Genomic DNA, 22,449 nt, shown 5'->3' with positions numbered 1-22,449 from the left:
CCCATTCAGTTGGATGGTCAGGAAGAGTTTGAGTTTGAAACCATCTTGGACTCCAGAATCTCTCGTGGACATCTGGAGTACCTCCTCCGTTGGAAGGGTTACGGTCCTGAGGAAGATTCTTGGGTACCTCGCTCCCGTGTTAATGCTCCTCAACTGCTTAGGGCTTTTCATCTCCGTTATCCTGATAAACCTTCTACTGCATCCTCGGAGAGGATGTCCTGAGTGGGGGGATATGTAATGTCCCTTTAAGACATTCCACTCAATTCCTCCTGCCTATAAAACCACTCCCCTTTCTTCACATCATTGCTTGATTATTTTGTGCTTAGCCTGTTGTGTTCAACTTGTCCACAGCAGCCACTTTCAAGTCTGACCTCTAATTCAAGTGCTTATTTTATTTAAGCAACCTCTATAGTTATTTACTGCTGTGTTACCTTGCTACTTTTTCAACTGTGAAGGATTCTTACTTTGGAACCTGCTTCTCTGCTTCAAGCAGCTCAGCATACTGGATCTTTTTCCTTTTGGATTCCTACACTGCATCAAGTCCCGGCCGCAAGGATCACTTCCTCATTTTTGCTCACTTGCTGCGCACTGTCTGCAAAGCTCTCATCTGTTCCTCCCAGACCTAACAGTAACCTCTCCTACCAAGTTGTAAGTAGATTGTTATCTAAACATTGTTCACTGCTCTGAAAACCGGATCCAGTCCTTTCTTCATCTGCAACTAAGGTACAAACATTCATTAACTATTTATGCCATATCCTCCACCTTTTACAGGCATAACAAGCTGTTATAACCTATCTGTTTGCTTAAGCTGCATATTTAATCCATTGACTCAGTAATCACTTATGAACTCTCTTTATTGACCAAGTGAAATTCATTACCTGTGACTGTTAACCTAACAACTCCTGTTCATAGTTGCATGAGATTTCTAAAGGCACAGATTGTGATATTAACTATATCTTGTCTGCTATCCATTATGTCTTATTAACTTGCTGGTACAGTTTTTATCAGTTGTTACAGAATAACATTCTGGTTTCTTGTCCAGCTACATTTACAACCTTACAGAATTATATCAGCCAATCGGAATTAAAGGTGAAAAACTCCTATTGGCTGATGCAATCCAATCAGCCAATAGGATTGAGATCACATTCTATTGGCTGATTGGAACAGCCAATAGAATGCAAGCTCAATCCTATTGGCTGATTGGATCAGCCAATAGGATATAAACTCAATCCTATTGTCTGATTGCATCAGCCAATAGGATTTTTTCACCTTTAATTCCTGTTGGCTGATAGAATTCTGTCACGTACGGATCTTAACGGTATAGGCTGTACCGTTCACTTTTTGGCCAGACAGGCAAACTCGTAATACCGGCGCTGTGGAAGTCTCATTGAATAAGGACTTTTTGAAATCTGCGGTAGTTACATTGCGTTACGGCCAAAAAAGTGTGCGGTACAGATATACCTGCAAGAATCTTAATACCTTCGGTAGTGAAAAAGAGCCATAACGCTGCTTTTTCACTCATACCAAAAAACTCTTAATTGAGCCGTAAGTTATTTCATAACTTACTATTGCTGCATCATTAAATTCTTCATAAGAATGAGCACTTTCTTTTCTTGCCACACCCTGTTTGCATGATTTTCTGTTGCAATGTTAAGTCATTAAAACACAGCCTTTGTTTACATGTACTTCTCCTTCTGGGTGAATAGTGGTCACATGGAATCATTACTATAGTTACCTAGTGTGAACATGTATTAAATGTCAGACAGGTCCCCTCAGTTTAAATGGAGACTTTTTTCAAGTCAATCATAATCTATACAGGTAAACTATGCTAACGCTTCTACACTTTTACCATTGTACACTGCACATGTAATAAACATAAGGGACTGCTTAAATGTGTTCAGTGGTTATACAAACACCTCCCATGTTCTCATTAGACAGCATTAACATCCCCAAAAATCTAAGGTTAAACAATCACATGTTGGGATGTGTTCTGCACTTTTACTATTGTACTTTGCACATGTACAACAGCTATGAGAGTGTTTACATGTGTTCAGTGGTTACACAGACACCTCCCATGTTCTTATTGGACAGAAGTAAGGTGCTGGAAACCTAAGGTCATACAATGCCTTATTAGTAGAAAAATTAAATTAAATCTTTTAAAATTGAAAAAATTGCTTGAGTATTAGACTGTGTTTTAGTGTATGTAGACTATTGATGTTTTTTCTTAATATTGCATAGGTAACAGTATCCATCATTTTGTTTGTAAAAACAGTGTTCTTTTATCTTATCAAGAAGGAAAAGAGTTCTTATTAGTAACATCATTCCATAATGTTCTTTTGTAAAATTGAAATAAGTGACCTTCTGTTGGCACTGATTTGAGCTGTACCATTTAATTCCTCAGCACCCACTCTGTTTATATATTGCATTAGACTTTAAAATCCAGTTGATTTATTGCTTTTAAGATATAAGACTTACTGTTATCACAATTCAGCAATGCTAACCTCCATAGACTTGGGGAACACATTGATGTCTTGAAAAAGGCTCCTATTGGAGCCAAAACGTTGACTTTTTTTAATAATATTTAATAAAAGTATTGAAATTTATCAAGACCTACGAGTGTCCAAATTCTTTGAAACTTGTTTGTTTAATTTCTCAAGAATGCCCGTTTACAAGTGAAACGTTATTAATATTGTGACCCCACGCTCAATCTATTGCACAATATGGTAAAGTAACAAGTAAATGGTAAAACAGAATTTTTTAGGGTGTCCGTCATCTCTTTAGCGCACCCTATACTTTCAATAAATATCTCAGCCACACTATTTCAACTATTTCTTGCACCTTCAGCTTTAGCAAACTTAGCATAATGCATGTTCTGGTTAGCGTTTTAATGAAAGCCAGAACAGAGTTTTGTAAAAAGCCCCTTGGAAGTCTATAGGGAGAGAGACTTGCATATTATGTTGTGGCTTCAGAAGGACCATGCTATCCAACCTCCAGATGTTAGTGCTCCTGAAGCTTTTGCTTAAACTATAACTTTTACCTTTCAACTTGAAATATGAGCTCAAGAATAAGAACTCTATTGATTTAATTTGAGCAATGCTAGCACTTAATAGTACTCTGCTTTTAATCTAGCCTTTTGTTGTTTGTTTGTCTTATATATTGGGGCTTTACTTTACATTTTGGCTTACTATTATGTATACAGTTTGTTTTTAGAAATATCGATATTGACCTGGTTTAAGAATTAGCTTTTTATGTATGTTACCAAAGAAATAAAATCACCAAGTTTAATGACTGGCCTTTCTAATGGATAATAAAACTTTTTTGAGAACAATATCCCCTTAGGTAATTTTTCTATGGATATTTCAAACTGATATTTGTCATATGAATATGTGTCTGACCAAAATTAGTTTGGTTTTTTTGCTATGAAAATCCACAAAAAATAAAGGTGTACCTGATTAAAACAAGAATTCCAGATAATGGCACTATCATTAATAAGTAATTTATGATCACTGGCTGATGATCTACCAATAACGGTTATCTTGACAGTTCCATTTGCATAAATCACCCAATTTGTGACATCAAATCTTCCTGGAACATATCCTTTTTCGTTGAAGAAAATATCCTCCCCAGATTTGGTTTTAAAGTAAACATTTTTCACGTAATGATTTAGCTGTAGGGGAAAAAATTAAAAAGATATGTTAAACAATAATAGTTACACATGATTTAATCCCTGAGTGCTGTTTTTTTTGCCATCCACAGAAGTGATTACATAGCAAATTTTGTGAACTAGTAGTATCTGATCTATTATTAAAATTTAGTATTTTTAAATCTATTATTATCTATTAATAATATTAATAATATTTATTCATTGATTTTACTTTTGTGATAAACATCCATGGCAATATCTGTTTTCTGATTAATTTTTAAAACATAAGTATGAGAACAGTTCAAGACCCTCAAGTCCAAATTATTATATTATTATACAATAATTATGTATTATATGTTTATCAATGTACATCTTGTGCTATAATAGTATTAGAGAAACAAAAAATAGACGTGTTCTTTAAAGGAGAAAATCTCACAGCACAATACGCATTCTTAAAGGGCCATAATACCCAAATGTTTAAACACTTGAAAGTGATGCAGCATAGCTGTAAAAAGCTGATTAGAAAATATCACCTGAACATCTCTATGTAAAAAAGAAAGATTTTTACCTCAAAAGTTCCTCAGTAGCCACCTCCCATTGTAAAGGATTTCTAAGCAGCATTTTAGTGTGTTTGTCCTGGGACATCTGAAGGGACTAGCATTGTGCACTCTCATATTATTTCACCAATCAGGTAAAGGAAGCTTACTATGAAATCTCATGAGAGTTAAGTCAAATCTCATGAGATCACAGTAAGAGTTCATGACCTCAGCACTGCTGATGCTGATTGGCTGCTGTTCATTTCTTCATTTTTTTTAATTTTTTTACCTGCAGCTGGGAGCAGCTGAGTATAACTTTTTACACAGAACTTACTCTGCTGAGCTGAGGAGATTGTGAGGTAAAATATCTTCCTTTTTTACATAGAGATGCTCAGGTGATATTTTCCTGTCAGCTTTTTACAGTTATACTGCATCAGTTTCAAGTGATTTAGCATATGAGTATTATGTCCCTTTAAACTAAGCACATAAAAAAAAAAAATTTGAATGGGTCAAGTTATGAGGCACAAAGCAGCAGACAATATAACAAAGCAAAATTCTAATATTGTTTTTAAATTGCTACCTGCACTTATCAAGCACCCCACTAAAGCTCGATTACTAGTGGGATGAGAACCGTTTAGCGCGAGCGATAAGTGTTTTTACGGGGCTTTTGCATACATTGTAAATAGCGCACATATTACAAGTTGAAAGTAATCGTGTTCGCTTGAGCACAATAAAATTTGACGAGCGTCGGTTTAGCGCGACTTCAGTACTCTGGTTAACTGTTATGCAAGAGAAAAAAATTTGCACAAAATTTATACATTTATTTATAAGTACAGTTGCACTCATAATAACACTGTCTGAAAAATTCATTCAAAATGTATAAGAGCTCAAAGATATGAGGTCTCAGAGGTTATAAAAAGAAAGCAGGCAAAGGGATTTAACATAGACATACATACATATACCTATCTAAAGATGTGTATGTATGCATATATATGTGTATAAATGTGTGTACTTATGTATATAAATATTTTTGTTTTACTGTATAAGTACTGTAAATAATTAACAATGTTCTTCTGTAACAGCAGAACTACTATGGAAAGCTGTAAAATCTGAGACAGAGAGAAATAAAACTATAAAAATAAACCTTACCTTAATGTGTGAAGTATCAGCATGACACTATACATTAGCCACAGCAGCACATGTCACTTATTTGCTAGGAACAAGTTCCCTCTCACCCTGCACTAAACAATGCTGCATGGGGGAGGGGCATGTGTGCACTCACTAATTCTTCCCACTGTCACCTTTCTACAAAGCACTGTTCCCCTAACAAACTTCAGTTAGTTAATCTTAGGGACACCGCAGAAAGAACAGGGCAAAGGAGACAAGCAGATTGGATGCTGTATGCCCAAGGCTGTATGGATACAGTGTGAGACGAGACACACAGACTCAAGACTGAAGAGAGCAGTGTGTGCAGCTAAATAGATGCTCAAATCCTCACGTACCTGCCGCTCCAGCTTTCTGCTGCATGCGCCTACAGTCAGCCCTACCTAGAAACAATCCCCACCACAAGAGCAGTTACCTGGTAACAGTGGTAACCCCAGCAGGACCTTTTGTGATGCAGTGGGATTGACTGGATGCTGAGTTATGGCTTAGCATTCAGTGCTGCACAGTGCACATCTAAAACAGCACATGGCACTAGCTTGGCATGTCACATGACACCAGCATGGTCTGGCACAGTTTCTCAAGCAGAGAATGTTTGACTGTGATAGTATTAGGACTGACTGTGTGTCCCCCCCATGTCACATGACATCAGCAGTCTGGCATGAACCAACATTTTTTTTTAATTTTTTTTTTTTTAGGACTCTTGGCCCCCTCATCAAAGACTGGGCCCTTTCGCCCTGTGTTAAAGACGGCCCTATTATATATATCAATACCTATATATCTATTTCTATAGATATATAGATATAGATATGTATTTTACATTTGTATGCCAGTACCCAGTTCATATACATTTTTATATTTTTTTAATTTTTATTTAAAAAAAAACAAAGAAACATTTTTCTGTAGTGTAGCTGCCCCCTCACCTCCCTCTCTCCAAACAATTTTCTGTAGGGCTCCCCTCTCGCAACACATTTGCTGTAGGTAGTGGATCCATCCCTCCTTCTCTCTCTCCCTCTCTCCCTCCCTCCCTTTCGCTATGGAAATATTTTTTTGCAGTGTAGTAATTCCACCCCTCTCAGCATCAGCGATCTCTGCCCTGCCCCACTTGTGCAGAAAGAGCCCAGGACAGCAGCGCCAATCCTTAACGGCTAAATGATGTTAAGGGGTTAAATATACTGTAAAATATTCTAAATAATCCATAAAATAGAATATATCTATATATTTTACAGTATGTTTACTAATTTTTACTAATGTTTTTGCGATCCGTTTTAATTGCGCTTATATTACAAGTGGAGGGAAATTGCAATCTCAGAACTGTGGTTAACTGTTTTACAAAACTAAAAAGTTGCACAAAACACTTAAAAAATACATTAAAAAGAAAAGTAAAACTCATAATAACACCATCTCATAAAAATGTATATATATATATATATATATATATATATATATATATATATATATATATATATATATATATATATATATACAAAGCTTCATACACCTCACAACACGGCTTAGTAACTCACTTTTTTTATTTTCAATCCAGTTACATCCCAACATTTCAGTCCAGACACTGGGGGCGTGATCCGATATACGGCACAGGTTTCGGCGCAAGCGTGGAAACCTGCGCCACCCGTAGTTTCACCTCGCACAGCGAGCTATCATATATACAGCGCCAACAGTTGCTAAAGTGCCGTAAGTCGGACAAACTGACGATGTCCAGAAATAAGCGTAAGTACAAATTTCTGGAGTCGCCAGTGACTTATGGCACTTTAGCAACTGTCGCCGCCTAAAAAAAACTTGGTATATCACTCTATGGGCCAAAAAACTACGGCCGAAGGGTGGAATATACGAGCGTAACTTCTATGTTACGCCGTATATAGGATACCAAACCAGTGCAAAATTTGGCGTCTCGGCTTTTGCGGGCGATGCTGTATATCAGATCGGCTCCTGGACCTTTGTCAAGGGAAACTTCAAAAAAGTTCACAAAATATTCCAAACAGCATAATGAAATTAAACAATGTATAGGAATAAGGACAAGGTGCAGCACAAGATGAGAGAACCGGAGGTAATCTATATTTTGAGTGATTACAAACTGTCTTAATCAGTGGTATCATTGCTCTCTAAAGGTCTTAATTTCATCCCTGCATTTACCCAAAGTAAATTATAACTTGATTTAGAGGTGTAAAAAATGCAGAGGCTGTTAAGCCTTAGTGAATTGTTTAAAAATGTGCCCCCTTCTGGTAAATCAAAATTCAAATCAAAGACTACACAGGATTTTTCAAGCAAGCATGCAACTATTACTATTTTTACTAGATTGGTGAAACATGATGTTTACTCTACAGCTGAGAGGTGTTATTACCATTTAACTAAGGAAGAAAGTGCTACCCTGAAGTCCCTGAAAGATAATTATAATATTGTGGTTATATGATTAAGAGTACATATGTTCTGTAATGTAAAGTATATAATGTAAATAGTATATAACAATTAGTGTTAGATTGTTTATGATAAGGTTTTATGACCGGAAGTGACAAGGGGGCCATTTGTGTATTGCTTGCTATGGCAAAGGTTAATAGGATAGTATTGGAGATCCGTATAAATGTTATCTCAAAACCAATGCTGTTCACCTAGTTAGCTCTGTGTAGATCAGTTGGCATTATTATTTATTTGAATATAGTTGATAAATGAGCATGTAAAAAAAAGTTTGACTCTATTGTCACTTCTGGGAGCTGTGAGGAAGCTGTTTGGCACTTTGTTTAAAAACTGGTATGCATTGTTTAATTTCATTATGTTGTTTGGAATATTTTATGAACTTGTGTGAAGTTTCACTTGACAAAGGTCCAGTGCCTGGACTGAAACGTTGGGATGTAACTGGATTGAAAATAAAAGACAAGTGAGTTACTAAGCTGTGTTGTGAGGTGTGTGAAGCTTTGTGCGAATTTGGATCTCTGCACCAGCCTAACACTTAAGAGGGAGTGCAGTGGTAAGACTGTATGTATGTATATATATATATATATATATATATATATATATATATATATATATATATATATATATATATATATATATATATATATATATATGTGTGTGTGTTTAACTGTGTATTTACTGTAAATATTTCACATTCCAATGTTCTGTACATAGCAGAGTATGTGCTATGTATTTTTAAATAGATATTCCTATATATATATTTATATATCTATACCTATATATACCTATATATAATCATTTATACATATTGGTATAAATATATATTGTACCAAAAAAACATCAGATATATGTAGAAATATTTATTTATTATACTTTTTTCTCCATTGACTTCTAGGGCGGAATACATGAATGCGCACGCTATATTCGATGTTCAAAATTTAGCGCTAGTCAGGTTACCACTTGGGCGAAATAAGTTTGTTTTTATAACTTTGAATCCGAGTGCAGCTCAACAAACTAGTGGAGTTTTCGCGATTGTGAAAACAAAATATACTGCACCACTTTTCAATATTTCAATAACGTGCCTTAAGATTACTAGGTTTTCATGAGCGCTAACATGAAATTTAGCGCTCCACTCGCTATCTAGCCCTAAGTATGTAAACAGTATTATGCACATGCTTATCTAAACTGTTTTAACATACTGTGAGCTGAAAGAAAATGAACAAATATGGGCAAAGAAAATATAGCTAGTAACAAATAGACAATATTGCAAATCTGGAAATATTTATATCTGAAGAGTCACCTTTAATTGTATTTTTGCAGAAGGGTCTTTGGCAGATTTTTTGAGTAGATGAATATCTGAATTCATGTCATGTATTGCTTGAGCAAGAGCATAAACTGCTGTATGAATTGTGTATGCAAATTGGTAGGTATTAGACTCAAATCGAGACAATGATTCATTCCATTTCTCTTCTTTGGAACATTGGCGGTAATAAAATCCATCTTGAGATATCTTTGTACATTTAAAATTAAAGTTCCAAAAAGATTGAATAAAAAAGTTTTCAGACATATTGTACAAAGATGGTTTATAAAGATATGTGTTGAAACCAGGGATTTCTCCTTTGTGAATTGATATTGAAAATGAACCATTTAATGCATTAAGATAACCCTTAAAATGATATTCAGTAACAATATTTAAAGAGACAGATGATATCCAGACTTTTCCAAGTTTGACTGACATTTCTGATAGCAAAGTTATACTATTGCTAATAGTGCAGTATGAAATTATAACATTAACAGAAGAACTTTGAATCATTTGAATAACATTTTGAGTACTTATAGTTGCAGTATCTGGTGAGTAATGTATAATTCCTATAAAGTCTACACAAATTCCAGATTTCTCCATCTCCTTTTTCAGTTGTTCACTGGCTTGAAGATTGCTGTCATCATTTGAGGCTACAATACCCACCCAGGTCCATTGAAAGTGGATTAAAAGTTGTATTATCATGCTGAACTGGGAATATTCATCAGGAACAGTCCGAAAGATGGATAGGAAGTGGAGATGGTCATTAAAAACAGGATTCAGTGCACCATAACTTATCTAAAGTTAAAACAATTATAGTCAAATTATTTATATGTATACTGATTTATATATAAATGTACGTATGTCATTTAATTCTATATAAAAAAAATATATTTTATTAAAAGAAGAACAATTTTTTCTTTCCCAAAGAAGCTGTAAATTCTATTTGAGGATCAGTTTAATCCACTCTATGAAAAAAATAAAAAAATGTAACCATCATTTTAGATTCTATACTATAATTATTAATATAGCTATGGCTTTACAGGTTTACTGGGCATGTTTGTAGGATGTGTAATTTAAATGCAGTATACAAAAAAATTGAATGAAGCAATAATACATTTCAACTATTGTAGAAAAAATATGTTTTAAAATGTTGTGAGATATTACTCTACCATTAAGATTAACATTGTGGGACATTTATATATAGTGATGTCCCGAACTGTTCGCCCGCGAACGGTTCACAGCGAACATAGCTTGTTCGCGTTCGCGTTTGTGGGCGAACACATGGCGATGTTCGATCCGCCCCTATGTGTCATCATTGTGGAAACTTTAACCCTTTATGTCACAGCCGCCTGACACATTAGAGCCAATCAACATCAGACACTCCCTCACAGACACTCCCAGCTACTCGGAATCCGCCATTTTAGACTCATAACGACCTTGCTTTTTTAATGAGAGGACGTGTTGTGTTTTTGCTCCTGACATTAATAGGAAAAACATAGCTAGGCTAGTGTATTTACAGTCCAGAAGGACTCCACTCATCTCTGCTGCAAGCACAGCACCCCAAAAAGCCCTTTTTTTTTTTTTTTTTATTAGCATTTGCCTGGCTTTCAGCTGTGTGTTTAAGGCTCACAGCATATGCTGTGACTACTGCCACCACTGATATCTCCATAACAACATTAGTTTAAATTTAACTAACCCAAAAATATAATTATTTTTCTAGTGTAATTTTGTTTTCATTTTCTATCAGGCCAGTGTCACACAGCATATACTCTGGTTCATTGCTCTGTGCCAGCCAGCAGCCAGCAGTGTTAATATCCGTTTATAACATTATTTTTAATTTAAAAAAAAAACACAAAAAAATATTTTTCTAGTGTAATCTAATTACATTTACTATCATGCCTGTGTCTGTCAGGCTCACTCAGCATTAATATACCTCTTTTTTTTCAGTCTTTTGGTTAATTGGTCTGTGCCAGGCAGCCACCCAGCACTCATATCTATTTTTCTTTCACCTTAATTTTAATATAAAAAAAAAAAAGTTTAAATTTGTTTGCTAGTGTAATCAAATCTAATTTTCTATCCGGCCTGTGTGTTTTGCTGACATAGAGAGCCTACTGTGTTTACTTGGTGCCCTCCCTAGTATATGAGCCACGACTCATATGTGTTTAACCTTTTTTTAATTTCCACCCCCAAAAAATAATTTCAATCATTTTTCTAGTGTAATCTAATAGTATTTTCTATCAGGCGTGTGTGTATCCGACATACATAGCCTACTGTTTTTAATAGCTGCCCTTCCAAGGCTATCAGCCACGACTCATATGTATGTGCTTAACCTTTTTCTTAAATTTTCCCAAAAAAAGTCTTTAAATCATTATGCTAGTGTAATCTAATTGTATTTTCTATCAGGCCTGTGTCTAACTGTCTATCTGACTTACACAGCATACTGTTGTTATAATTGCTGCCCTACGTAGCAGCCAACCAGTGCGACCACTTATAGAGTCATATGTGCATTGCACTTCTTAACATAATTTTAATATTAAAATCTAAAATTTTAAAATATTTTGCTAGTGTAATGTAACTTAATTTTCTATCAGTCCTGTGTTTTTGTCACTTACACAGCATACTGTGTTAAATTACTGCCCTACCTACCATCCACGACTCATATCTGCCAGCCTGTCTGCCAGGCCCAAGTAGCCAATTAGTGGCACCAATCACAATTCTTGTAACAGTAATAAAAAAAAAAAATCATAATATTTTGGACTGCAAATATTCAGTCTCCTAGGGCCATTGAATTTCATTTACCTCCTGCCTGCCACTGCCAGCCTTTTGTGCCAGGCCGTCTAGCCAACTATTTACACCAATCATAATTGTTGTCACAGTCAGACTGTATAGTTATTAATTTAAATAAAAAAAATTTTTAGTGTTGATCTTAACCCTCAGTTTGCTCGTGCCTTTGAATTGCACTTTTCTACAGCCTTCCAAGCCTGTGTGCCAGGCCTACTTAAAAAATATTTACACCAATCATATTTGTTGTGACAGTATTCTAATAATTAAAAATTAAAATTTTTGGTAATAGTTGCTGTGAATTGAATCGTCAGTTTGCTGGTGCCATTGAAACGCACTTTCCTGCTGCCTTGCAGCCTGCTGTGAGCCAGGCCCCCACCTAGCCAATTGTTTTCAGCAATCATATTTCTGTTAACAGTATTGCAAAAATTGTCAATCATCACTGTTTAGACTGTCAGTAATCAGTCTCCTAGTGTCCTTGAATTGCGTCTCCCTCCTGCCTCCATCCTTTTGTGCCAGGCCGTCTTGCCAACTATTTACACCAATCCTAATTTTTTGTCACAGTATAGTTACTAATTATAATTAAAATTTTTTTATTGTTGATGATCTTAACCCTCAGTTTGCTCGTGCCTTTGAATTCAGTTTTCTACAGCCTTCCAAGCCTGTGTGCCAGGCCTACTTAAAAAATATTTACACCAATCATATTTAATGTGACAGTATTCTAATAATTAAAAATTAACATTTTTGTTAATAGTTGCTGTGATTTGAATCGTCAGTTTGCTGGTGCCATTGAAACGCACTTTCCTGCTGCCTTGCAGCCTGCTGTGAGCCAGGCCCCCACCTAGCCAATTGTTGTCAGCAATCATATTTCTGTTAACAGTATTGCAAAAATTGTCAATCATCACTGTTTAGACTGTCAGTAATCAGTCTCCTAGTGTCCTTGAATTGCATCTCCCTCCTGCCTGCCATCCTTTTGTGCCAGGCCGTCTTGCCAACTATTTACACCAATCCTAATTTTTTGTCACAGTATAGTTACTAATTAAAATTAAAAAAATCTTTATTGTTGATGATCTTAACACTCAGTTTGCTCGTGCCTTTGAATTGCAGTTTTCTACAGCCTTCCAAGCCTGTGTGCGAGGCCTACTTAAAAAATATTTACACCAATCATATTTGTTGTGACAGTATTCTAATAATTAAAAATTAAAATTTTTGGTAATAGTTGCTGTGATTTGAATCGTCAGTTTGCTGGTGCCACTGAAACGCACTTTCCTGATGCCTTGCAGCCTGCTGTGAGCCAGGCCCCCATCTAGCCAATTGTTGTCAGCAATCATATTTCTGTTAACAGTATTGCAAAAATTGTCAATCATCACTGTTTAGACTGTCAGTAATCAGTCTCCTAGTGTCCTTGAATTGCATCTCCCTCCTGCCTGCCATCCTTTTGTGCCAGGCCGTCTTGCCAACTATTTACACCAATCCTAATTTTTTGTCACAGTATAGTTACTAATTAAAATTAAAAAAATCTTTATTGTTGATGATCTTAACCCTCAGTTTGCTCGTGCCTTTGAATTGCAGTTTTCTACAGCCTTCCAAGCCTGTGTCCCGGGCCTACTTAAAAAATATTTACACCAATCATATTTGTTGTGACAGTATTCTAATAATTAAAAATTAAAATTTTTGGTAATAGTTGCTGTGATTTGAATCGTCAGTTTGCTGGTGCCATTGAAATGCACTTTCCTGCTGCCTTGCAGCCTGCTGTGAGCCAGGCCCCCACCTAGCCAATTGTTGTCAGCAATCATATTTCTGTTAACAATATTGCAAAAATTGTCAATCATCACTGTTTAGACTGTCAGTAATCAGTCTCCTAGTGTCCTTGAATTGCATCTCCCTCCTGCCTGCCATCCTTTTGTGCCAGGCCGTCTTGCCAACTATTTACACCAATCCTAATTTTTTGTCACAGTATAGTTACTAATTAAAATTAAAAAAATCTTTATTGTTGATGATCTTAACCCTCAGTTTGTTCGTGCCTTTGAATTGCACTTTTCTACAGCCTTCCAAGCCTGTGTGCCAGGCCTACTTAAAAAATATTTACACCAATCATATTTGTTGTGACAGTATTCTAATAATTAAAAATTAAAATTTTTGTTAATAGTTGCTGTGATTTGAATCGTCAGTTTGCTGGTGCCATTGAAACGCACTTTCCTGCTGCCTTGCAGCCTGCTGTGAGCCAGGCCCCCACCTAGCCAATTGTTGTCAGCAATCATATTTCTGTTAACAGTATTGCAAAAATTGTCAATCATCACTGTTTAGACTGTCAGTAATCAGTCTCCTAGTGTCCTTGAATTGCATCTCCCTCCTGCCTGCCATCCTTTTGTGCCAGGCCGTCTTGCCAACTATTTACACCAATCCTAATTTTTTGTCACAGTATAGTTACTAATTAAAATTGAAAAAATCTTTATTGTTGATGATCTTAACCCTCAGTTTGCTCGTGCCTTTGAATTGCAGTTTTCTACAGCCTTCCAAGCCTGTGTGCCAGGCCTACTTAAAAAATATTTACACCAATTATATTTGTTGTGACAGTATTCTAATAATTAAAAATTAAAATTTTTGGTAATAGTTGCTGTAATTTGAATCGTCAGTTTGCTGGTGCCATTGAAACGCACTTTCCTGATGCCTTGCAGCCTGCTGTGAGCCAGGCCCCCACCTAGCCAATTGTTGTCAGCAATCATATTTCTGTTAACAGTATTGCAAAAATTGTCAATCATCACTGTTTAGACTGTCAGTAATCATTCTCCTAGTGTCCTTGAATTGCATCTCCCTCCTGCCTGCCATCCTTTTGTGCCAGGCCGTCTTGCCAACTATTTACACCAATCCTAATTTTTTGTCACAGTATAGTTACTAATTAAAATTAAAAAAATCTTTATTGTTGATTATCTTAACCCTCAGTTTGCTCGTGCCTTTGAATTGCACTTTTCTACAGCCTTCCAAGCCTGTGTGCCAGGCCTACTTAAAAAAATATTTACACCAATCATATTTGTTGTGACAGTATTCTAATAATTAAAAATTAAAATTTTTGGTAATAGTTGCTGTGATTTAAAACCTCAGTTTGCTGGTGCCATTGAATAGCACTTTCCTCCTGCCTTGCAGCCTGCTGTGAGCCAGGCCCACCTAGCCAATTGTTGTCAGCAATCATATTTCTTTTAACAGTATTGCAAAAATTGTCAATCATCACTGTTTTGACTGTGATTAATCAGTCTCCTAGTGTCCTTGAATTGCATCTCCCTCCTGCCTGCCATCCTTTTGTGCCAGGCCGTCTTGCCAACTATTTACACCAATCCTAATTGTTGTCACAGTATAGTTACTAATTTAAATAAAAAAAATCTTTATTGTTGATCTTAATCCTCATTTTGCTTGTGCCATTGAATTGCACTTTTCTACTGCCTGCCAGCCTGTGTGCCAGGCCCAACTATCCAATTAGTGCTAGCAATCATATTTCTTTTAACAGTATTGCAAAATTTGTCAATCAACACTGTTTTGACTGTCAATCTGCAGTCTACTAGTGCCCTTGAATTGCATTTTCCTCCTGCCTGCCTGCCTGTGTGCCCATCCCAACTAGCCAATTAGTGCCACCACTCATATTTATTGTAACAGGATTGGAATTTTTGTTAATCATAACTGTTTTGACTGTGATTCTTCAGTCTCCTAGTGCCATTGAATTGCAGTTTCCTTTCTCCCAGCGTGTGTGCCAGACAGGCTCATTTGCCAAATAGTGCCAAACAATCATATTTGTTGCCACAGTACTAGTAATATTTCAAAAAATTAACAATTTGTGATTTTTAAAACATCTGTCTTTTTTGTTGTTGTCAGTCTCACAGCGTATACTGTGCCCACTTTCACAGTGCCACCACTCAATTGGTGTAATAGTATTGTTAGTGTCCATTTAAAAAAAAAATGACAGGCAGAGGCAGGCCACCCCGCAGGTTCCATGGTCGTGGTCATGGTGCTGTGATTCCTTTAGACCCTACAAATATGCACATTGTTCAGACGCCGGGTGCCAGGGGGGATGCAAAAACTTCTGAGGAGGACCTAGTTGAATGGCTAACACAGGAAACCCAATCTTCTTCAGCTTCCGCTGCTAGTCCTCCTAACCTTGACGCACCATCTAAGTCCAGCTGTGCTTTGGGCAGGTCTCAAGTGACCAGTGACACTCCGCCGCCTGCCGCCACCACCAACACTAGCACCACAGCCGCTTCACTTGATCTGTCACAGGAGTTATTGACACATCATTTTGAAGAAATGAGTGATGCGCAACCATCATTGACAGAGGATGTAGATAATAGTGATCAGTCTCAGTCAGGCAGCATTACCGACATGGAGGTACGGTATGATGATGATGGTGATGTTGTACCCGCTGCTGCTTCCTTTCTTGATGTTTCAGATACAAGTGAAGCGGTTGATGATGATGTGTCGGTGGATGTCACGTGGGTGCCTGCTAGAAGAGAAGAAGAAGAGGGGGAAAGTTCAGATGGGGAGACAGAGAGGAGGAGGAGGAGGAGACGATTTGGAAGCACGGGGAGGTCGTCTCAAGGAGCTAGTGGCACAGTCAGACAGCATGCATCGTCACCAGGGGTCAGCCAGACAGCCCGCCGACGCCCATCAACGCATGCTGTTGTTACCACCAGAATGCCGTCATCGCAGAGCTCAGCAGTGTGGCATTTTTTTTGTGTGTCTGCCTCTGACAACAGCGATGCCATTTGCAACCTGTGCCAAAAGAAACTGAGTCGTGGGAAGTCCAACAGCCACCTAGGTACAACTGCTTTGCGAAGGCACATGGTCTCCCATCACAAAGGCCGATGGGAAGAACACATGAGTAGAAGCAGCACACAAAGTGAAAGCCGCCCTCCTCCTCCTGCTCCAGCATCTTCAGCCACGTCAACCAGTGCTGTCCTCCTTGCCCCCTCTCAACCATCCTCCACTCAGTCTCTCTTACGTAGCAGTTCCTGGTCATCTGCCCACTGTCAGGTGTCTGTCAAGGACATGTTTGAGCGTAAGAAGCCAATTTCTCAAAGTCACCCCCTTGCCCGGCGTCTGACAGCTGGCTTGTCTGAACTCTTAGCCTGCCAGCTTTTACCATACAAGCTGGTGGAGTCTGATGCTTTCAAAAAATTTGTATCTATTGGGACACCGCAGTGGAAGGTACCTGGCAGAAATTTCTTTTCACAAAAGGCAATCCCAAACCTGTACTCTGTTGTGAGAAAGGAAGTTATGGCATGTCTGGCACACAGCGTTGGGGCAAGGGTCCATATGACCACGGATAGCTGGTCTGCAAAGCATGGTCAGGGCAGGTATATCACCTACACTGCGCATTGGGTAAACCTGCTGACTTCTGACAAGCATGGAATGCGTGGCTCTGCAGAAGAGTTGGTGACACCGCCATGACTTGCAGGCAGGCCTGCTGCTACCTCCTCTACTCCTCCTACTCCATCCTCTTCCATAACCTCTTCCTCGGCTGAGTCCTCTTCAACTTCTGCATCTTGCTCCACATCTATGGCACCCCCCCAGCTCCCCAGGTACTATGCTACATCCTGGGTACTGCAGTGTCACGCCGTCTTGGGGTTGACTTGCCTGAAAGCGGAGAGTCACACCGCACCAGCACTCCTGACCGCCCTGAACGCACAGGTGGATCAGTGGCTGACTCCGCACCAACTGGAGATTGGCAAGGTTGTTTCTGACAATGGAAGTAATTTGGTGGCGGCATTGAAATTGGGCAAGTTGACACATGTGCCGTGCATGGCACATGTGTGTAATCTGATTGTACAACGATTTGTCCATAAGTACCCAGGCTTACAGGACGTCCTGAAGCAGGCCAGGAAGGTGTGTGGCCATTTCAGGCGTTCCTACACGGCCATGGCGCACTTGTCTGATATCCAGCGTCGAAACAACCTGCCAGTGAGGCCCTTGATTTGCGACAGTCCGACACGGTGGAATTCAACACTCCTAATGTTTGACCACCTGCTCCAACAAGAAAAAGCTGTTAATGAGTATTTGTATGACCGGGGTGCTAGGACAGCCTCTGGGGAGCTGGGGATATTTTTGCCAAATTACTGGACGCTCATGCGCAATGCCTGTAGGCTCATGCGTCCTTTTGAGGAGGTGACAAACCTTGTCAGTCGCACCGAAGGCACCATCAGCGACATCATACCATTTGTTTTCTTCCTGGAGCGTGCACTGCGAAGAGTGCTGGATCAGGCAGTAGATGAGCGTGAAGAGGAAGAGGAAGAGTTGTGGTGTCCATCACCCCCACAAACAGCCGAATCAGCATTGCTTGCTGGACCTGCGGCAACGCAGGAAGAGGATTGTGAGGAAGAGGAGTCAGAGGAGGAATGTGGCTTTGGGTAGGATGAGGAGGAGGAAGACCGAGCACAACAGTCATCCCAGGGTACTAGTTGTTGTCACCTCTCAGGTACCCGTGGTGTTGTACGTGGCTGGGGGGAAGAAGATACCATCAGTGAGATCAGTGAGGAGGAGGAATGCAACATGATTAGCTCAGCATCCAACCTTGTTCAAATGGGTTCTTTCATGCTGTCGTGCCTGTTGAGGGACCCTCGTATAAAAAAGCTGAAGGAGAACGACCTGTACTGGGTGTCCACACTCCTCGACCCCCGGTATAAGCATAAAGTGCCTGAAATGTTACCAAATTCCCGCAAGTCGGAAAGGATGGAGCATTTTCATAATAAATTAAAAACTATGCTTTATACAGCGTATAAGGGTGATGTCACAGCACCACGGGAATGTAACAGGGGAAGAGATGAAATTAATCCTCCTCCTCCCACGACCACAGCAGCAAGGACTGGGCGCTTTCCTGACGTCTTGTTGATGGAGGACATGCGTACCTTTTTAAGTCCCATGCACCATCAGAGCCTTTCGGGATCCAGCCTTAGAGAAAGACTCAACCGACAGGTAGCAGACTACCTAGCTTTAACTGCGGATCTCGACACTCTCAGGAGCTATGGACCCCTTGACTACTGGGTGTGCAGGCTGGACTTGTGGCCTGAGCTATCCCAATTTGCAATGGAACTTCTGGCCTGCCCCGCTTCAAGTGTCCTGTCCGAAAGGACTTTTAGTGCAGCAGGAGGTTTTGTTACTGAGAAGAGAAGTCGCCTAGGTCAAAAAAGCCTTGACTATCTCACTTTTATAAAAATGAATGAGGGCTGGATCCCGAAGGGACTGACATTGGGCGATACATTTGAATAAAAAACTACTGATGATGATATGAGCTGCCTTGGGCTACAACTGGTACACAGGCTGGCCTTTTTTTTTTTGGTTATAAAGACGGAGGACTTGCTTGACTTATCCGCCAACAACTAGTGTTCAAGCCACAAGCTTTTCGGGCATTTTATAAATGTTTTACAAACATCGATTTTTCTGGCCGCTGCTACAGCAGTTGCTCCAACAATACCCCAATGTTTCAGTCATTTGTACATTCCTAATTTTTCTGGCCTCTGCTGCATCTCTGTGGGTACAAAACTCAAATAAAAAAAATAAGGCACATAACACTAGTGATTAAACTGTTACGAATTGTACAACTTTACACACCACTCATATCCGGTGGACCATTCAATTGAACACAAAATGCAACACATTTGAAAGAGTAGGACCGACCAAGCATCTTTATCCGTCTCTTGGTTGATCTAAATTATCTCCGTGTTTCATCTATGACATACCTGTACTCTATTGTGCAAAAGGGTGGCATATGTTTTGTTTCATGCTGTTGTGCCTGTTGCGGGTCGTGGCCCATGATATAAAAAGGCTGAAGGAGAACGACCTGTAGTAATGGTTGCCCCATCCAGTTTTTATAAAGATTTTCCTGGTTCCTCTCAATTATCTTTGGGTTTCTAAAATGGATGCCATACCTGTACTCGCTTGTGCAAGAGGATGGCATATGTTGTGTTGTTTCCTGCAGTTGTTTCTGTTGAGGGTGCTGGACCCTCTTATAAAAAAGCTGAAGGTGAACGACCTGGAGTGGGAGTCCAAGCATGGTTTTTGGTGCTATTTCACTTTTACAAACAATTATCTGTCGTTTTCACAAATCAATGCCGTACCAGTACTCTATTGTTCCAAAGTATGCCATATGTTCTCTTTCCTGCTGGTATTTTGTTTGAGGGTCCTGGACACTCTTATAAAAAGGCTTAAGGTGAAAGAGGTGTACTGGGTGTCCACTCATTTTTATTTTCTATTTCTCATTTGAACAAAATTATCTCTGGTTTTGTAAAATCAATGCCGTACCTGTACTCTATTGTTCAAAAGGATGCCATACGTCCTCTTTCCTGCTGGTGTTTTTTTTTTGAGTGTCCAGGACCATCTTATAAAAAGGCCTAAGGAGAAAGAGGTGTACTGGTTGGCCACTCATTGTTATTTTTCTATTGAACAATTGACCAAAATGATCTCTGTGTTTGTAAAATCAATGCTGTACCTGTACTCTATTGTTCAAAAGGATGCCATACGTCCTCTTTCCTGCTGTTTTTTTTTTTGAGGGTCCAGGACCCTCTTATAAAAAGGCCTAAGGAGAAAGAGGTGTACTGGCTGTCCATCGAATCATTTTTTTTATTCAAATTTACATTTTAAAAAAAAATTCTATGGGTTTCTAAAATCTATGCCTTTCCTGTACTCTATTGTTCAAAAGTATGCCATATGTCCTCTTTCCTGCTGGTTTTTTGTTTGAGGGTCCTGGACCCTCTTATAAAAAGGCATTATGGATAAAGAATTGTACCTGGTGTCCATCCAATCATTTTTTTTAATTCAAATTCACGGTTGCAACAAATTATCCCCGGGTTTCTAAAATCAATGCCTTTCCTATAATCTTTTTTTCACAAAGGATGCCATATGTCCTCTTTCCTACTGCTGGTTTTGTTGAGTGTCCTGGAGCCTCTGCTAAAAGGGCCGAAGGATAAAGAAGTGTACTGGGTGTCTATTCAATGTTTTTTTAGATTTCACAGTTGTAACTTATTTTTTCTGTCTTTCAAAAATCAATGCCTTTCCTGTAATCTATTTTTCAAAAGGATGCCATATGTCCTCTTTCATGCTGTTCTTTCTATTGAGGCTCCGGGACACTCTTTTAAAAAGGCCTAAGGATAAAGAAGTGCACTGGGTGTCCAATCAATGTTTTTTTTCTATTTCCCGGGTCATATAACTGATCTCTGTGTTTCTACAATCAATGCCTTTCCTGTAATCTAATTTTCAAAAGTATGCCATATTTCCTCTTTCCTGCTGGTGTTTTTTTTGAGGGTCCAGGACCCTCTTATAAAAAGGCCTAAGGAGAAAGTGGTGTACTGGGTGTCCATCGAATCATTTTTTTGATTCAAATTTACATTTGCAAAAAATTTTCTATGGGTTTCTAAAATCAATGCCTTTCCTGTACTCTTACTGTATTGTTAAAAAGTTTGCCATATGTCCCCTTTCCTGCTGGTGTTTTGTTTGAGGGTCCTGGACCCTCTTATAAAAAGGCCTAGGGAGAAAGAATTGTACTGGGTGTCCATCCAACCATTTTTTTGATTCAAATTCACGGTTGCAACAAATTATCCCCGGGTTTCTAAAATCAATGCCTTTCCTATAATCTTTTTTTCACAAAGGATGCCATATGTCCTCTTTCCTACTGCTGGTTTTGTTGAGTGTCCTGGAGCCTCTGCTAAAAAGGCCGAAGGATAAATAAGTGTACTGGGTGTCTATTCAATGTTTTTTTAGATTTCACATGTGTATCTTATTTTTTCTGTCTTTCAAAAATCAATGCCTTTCCTGTAATCTATTTTTCAAAAGGATGCCATATGTCCTCTTTCATGCTGTTCTTTCTGTTGAGGCTCCAGGACACTCTTCTAAAAAGGCCTAAGGATAAATAAGTGTACTGGGTGTATAATCTATGTTTTTTTAGATTTCACGGTTGCAACTAATGATCTCTGTGTTTCTAAAATCAATGCCTTTCCTGTAATCTAATTTTCTAAAGTATGCCATATGTCCTCTTTCATGCTGCTGGTTTTGTGGAGGGTCCTGGAGCCTCTGCTAAAAAGGCCTAAGGATAAATAAGTGTACTTGGTGTGTAATCGAAGTTTTTTGTGATTTCACGGTTGCAACTAATGATCTCTGTGTTTCTAAAATCAATGCCTTTCCTATAATCATTTTTTTCAAAAGGATGCCATATGTCCTCTTTCCTGCTGCTGGTTTTGTGGAGGGTCCTGGAGCCTCTGCTAAAAAGGCCTAAGGATAAAGAAGTGTACTGGGTGTATAATCTATGTTTTTTTAGATTCCATGTTTGCAAAAAATTATCCACGGGTTTCTAAAATCAATGCCTTTCCAGTAATCTATTATTCACAAGGATGCCATATGTACTTTTTGATGCTGTTGTTTCGGTTGAGGCTCCGGGAGCCTCTTATTAAAAAGGCCTAATGAAAAATAAGTGTACTGGGTGTCTAATCAATGTTTTTTTCGATTTACCGTTTGCAACTAATGATGTCTGTGTTTCTGAAATCAATGCCTTTCCTATAATCATTTTTTCCAAAGGATGCCATATGTCCTCTTTCCTGCTGCTGGTTTTGTCGAGGGTCCTG

The 22,449-nt window shown here is 38.5% G+C and overlaps 1 long non-coding RNA gene across 1 annotated transcript; it reads left to right on the top strand.

Moving 5' to 3' along the window:
• The first annotated feature begins 592 nt into the window (after positions 1 to 592).
• Positions 593 to 10,069, top strand: LOC128643202 (uncharacterized). The gene is made up of 2 exons (XR_008399784.1): positions 593 to 723; positions 9,686 to 10,069. It is a non-coding gene; the product is annotated as an uncharacterized LOC128643202 (long non-coding RNA).
• Positions 10,070 to 22,449: the final 12,380 nt, after the last annotated feature.

The sequence above is a fragment of the Bombina bombina genome, chromosome 1 (genome assembly GCF_027579735.1).
Source record: "Bombina bombina isolate aBomBom1 chromosome 1, aBomBom1.pri, whole genome shotgun sequence".
Taxonomy (NCBI): Eukaryota; Metazoa; Chordata; class Amphibia; order Anura; family Bombinatoridae; genus Bombina; species Bombina bombina.
This window is presented reverse-complemented; position numbering and strand designations above follow the sequence as displayed.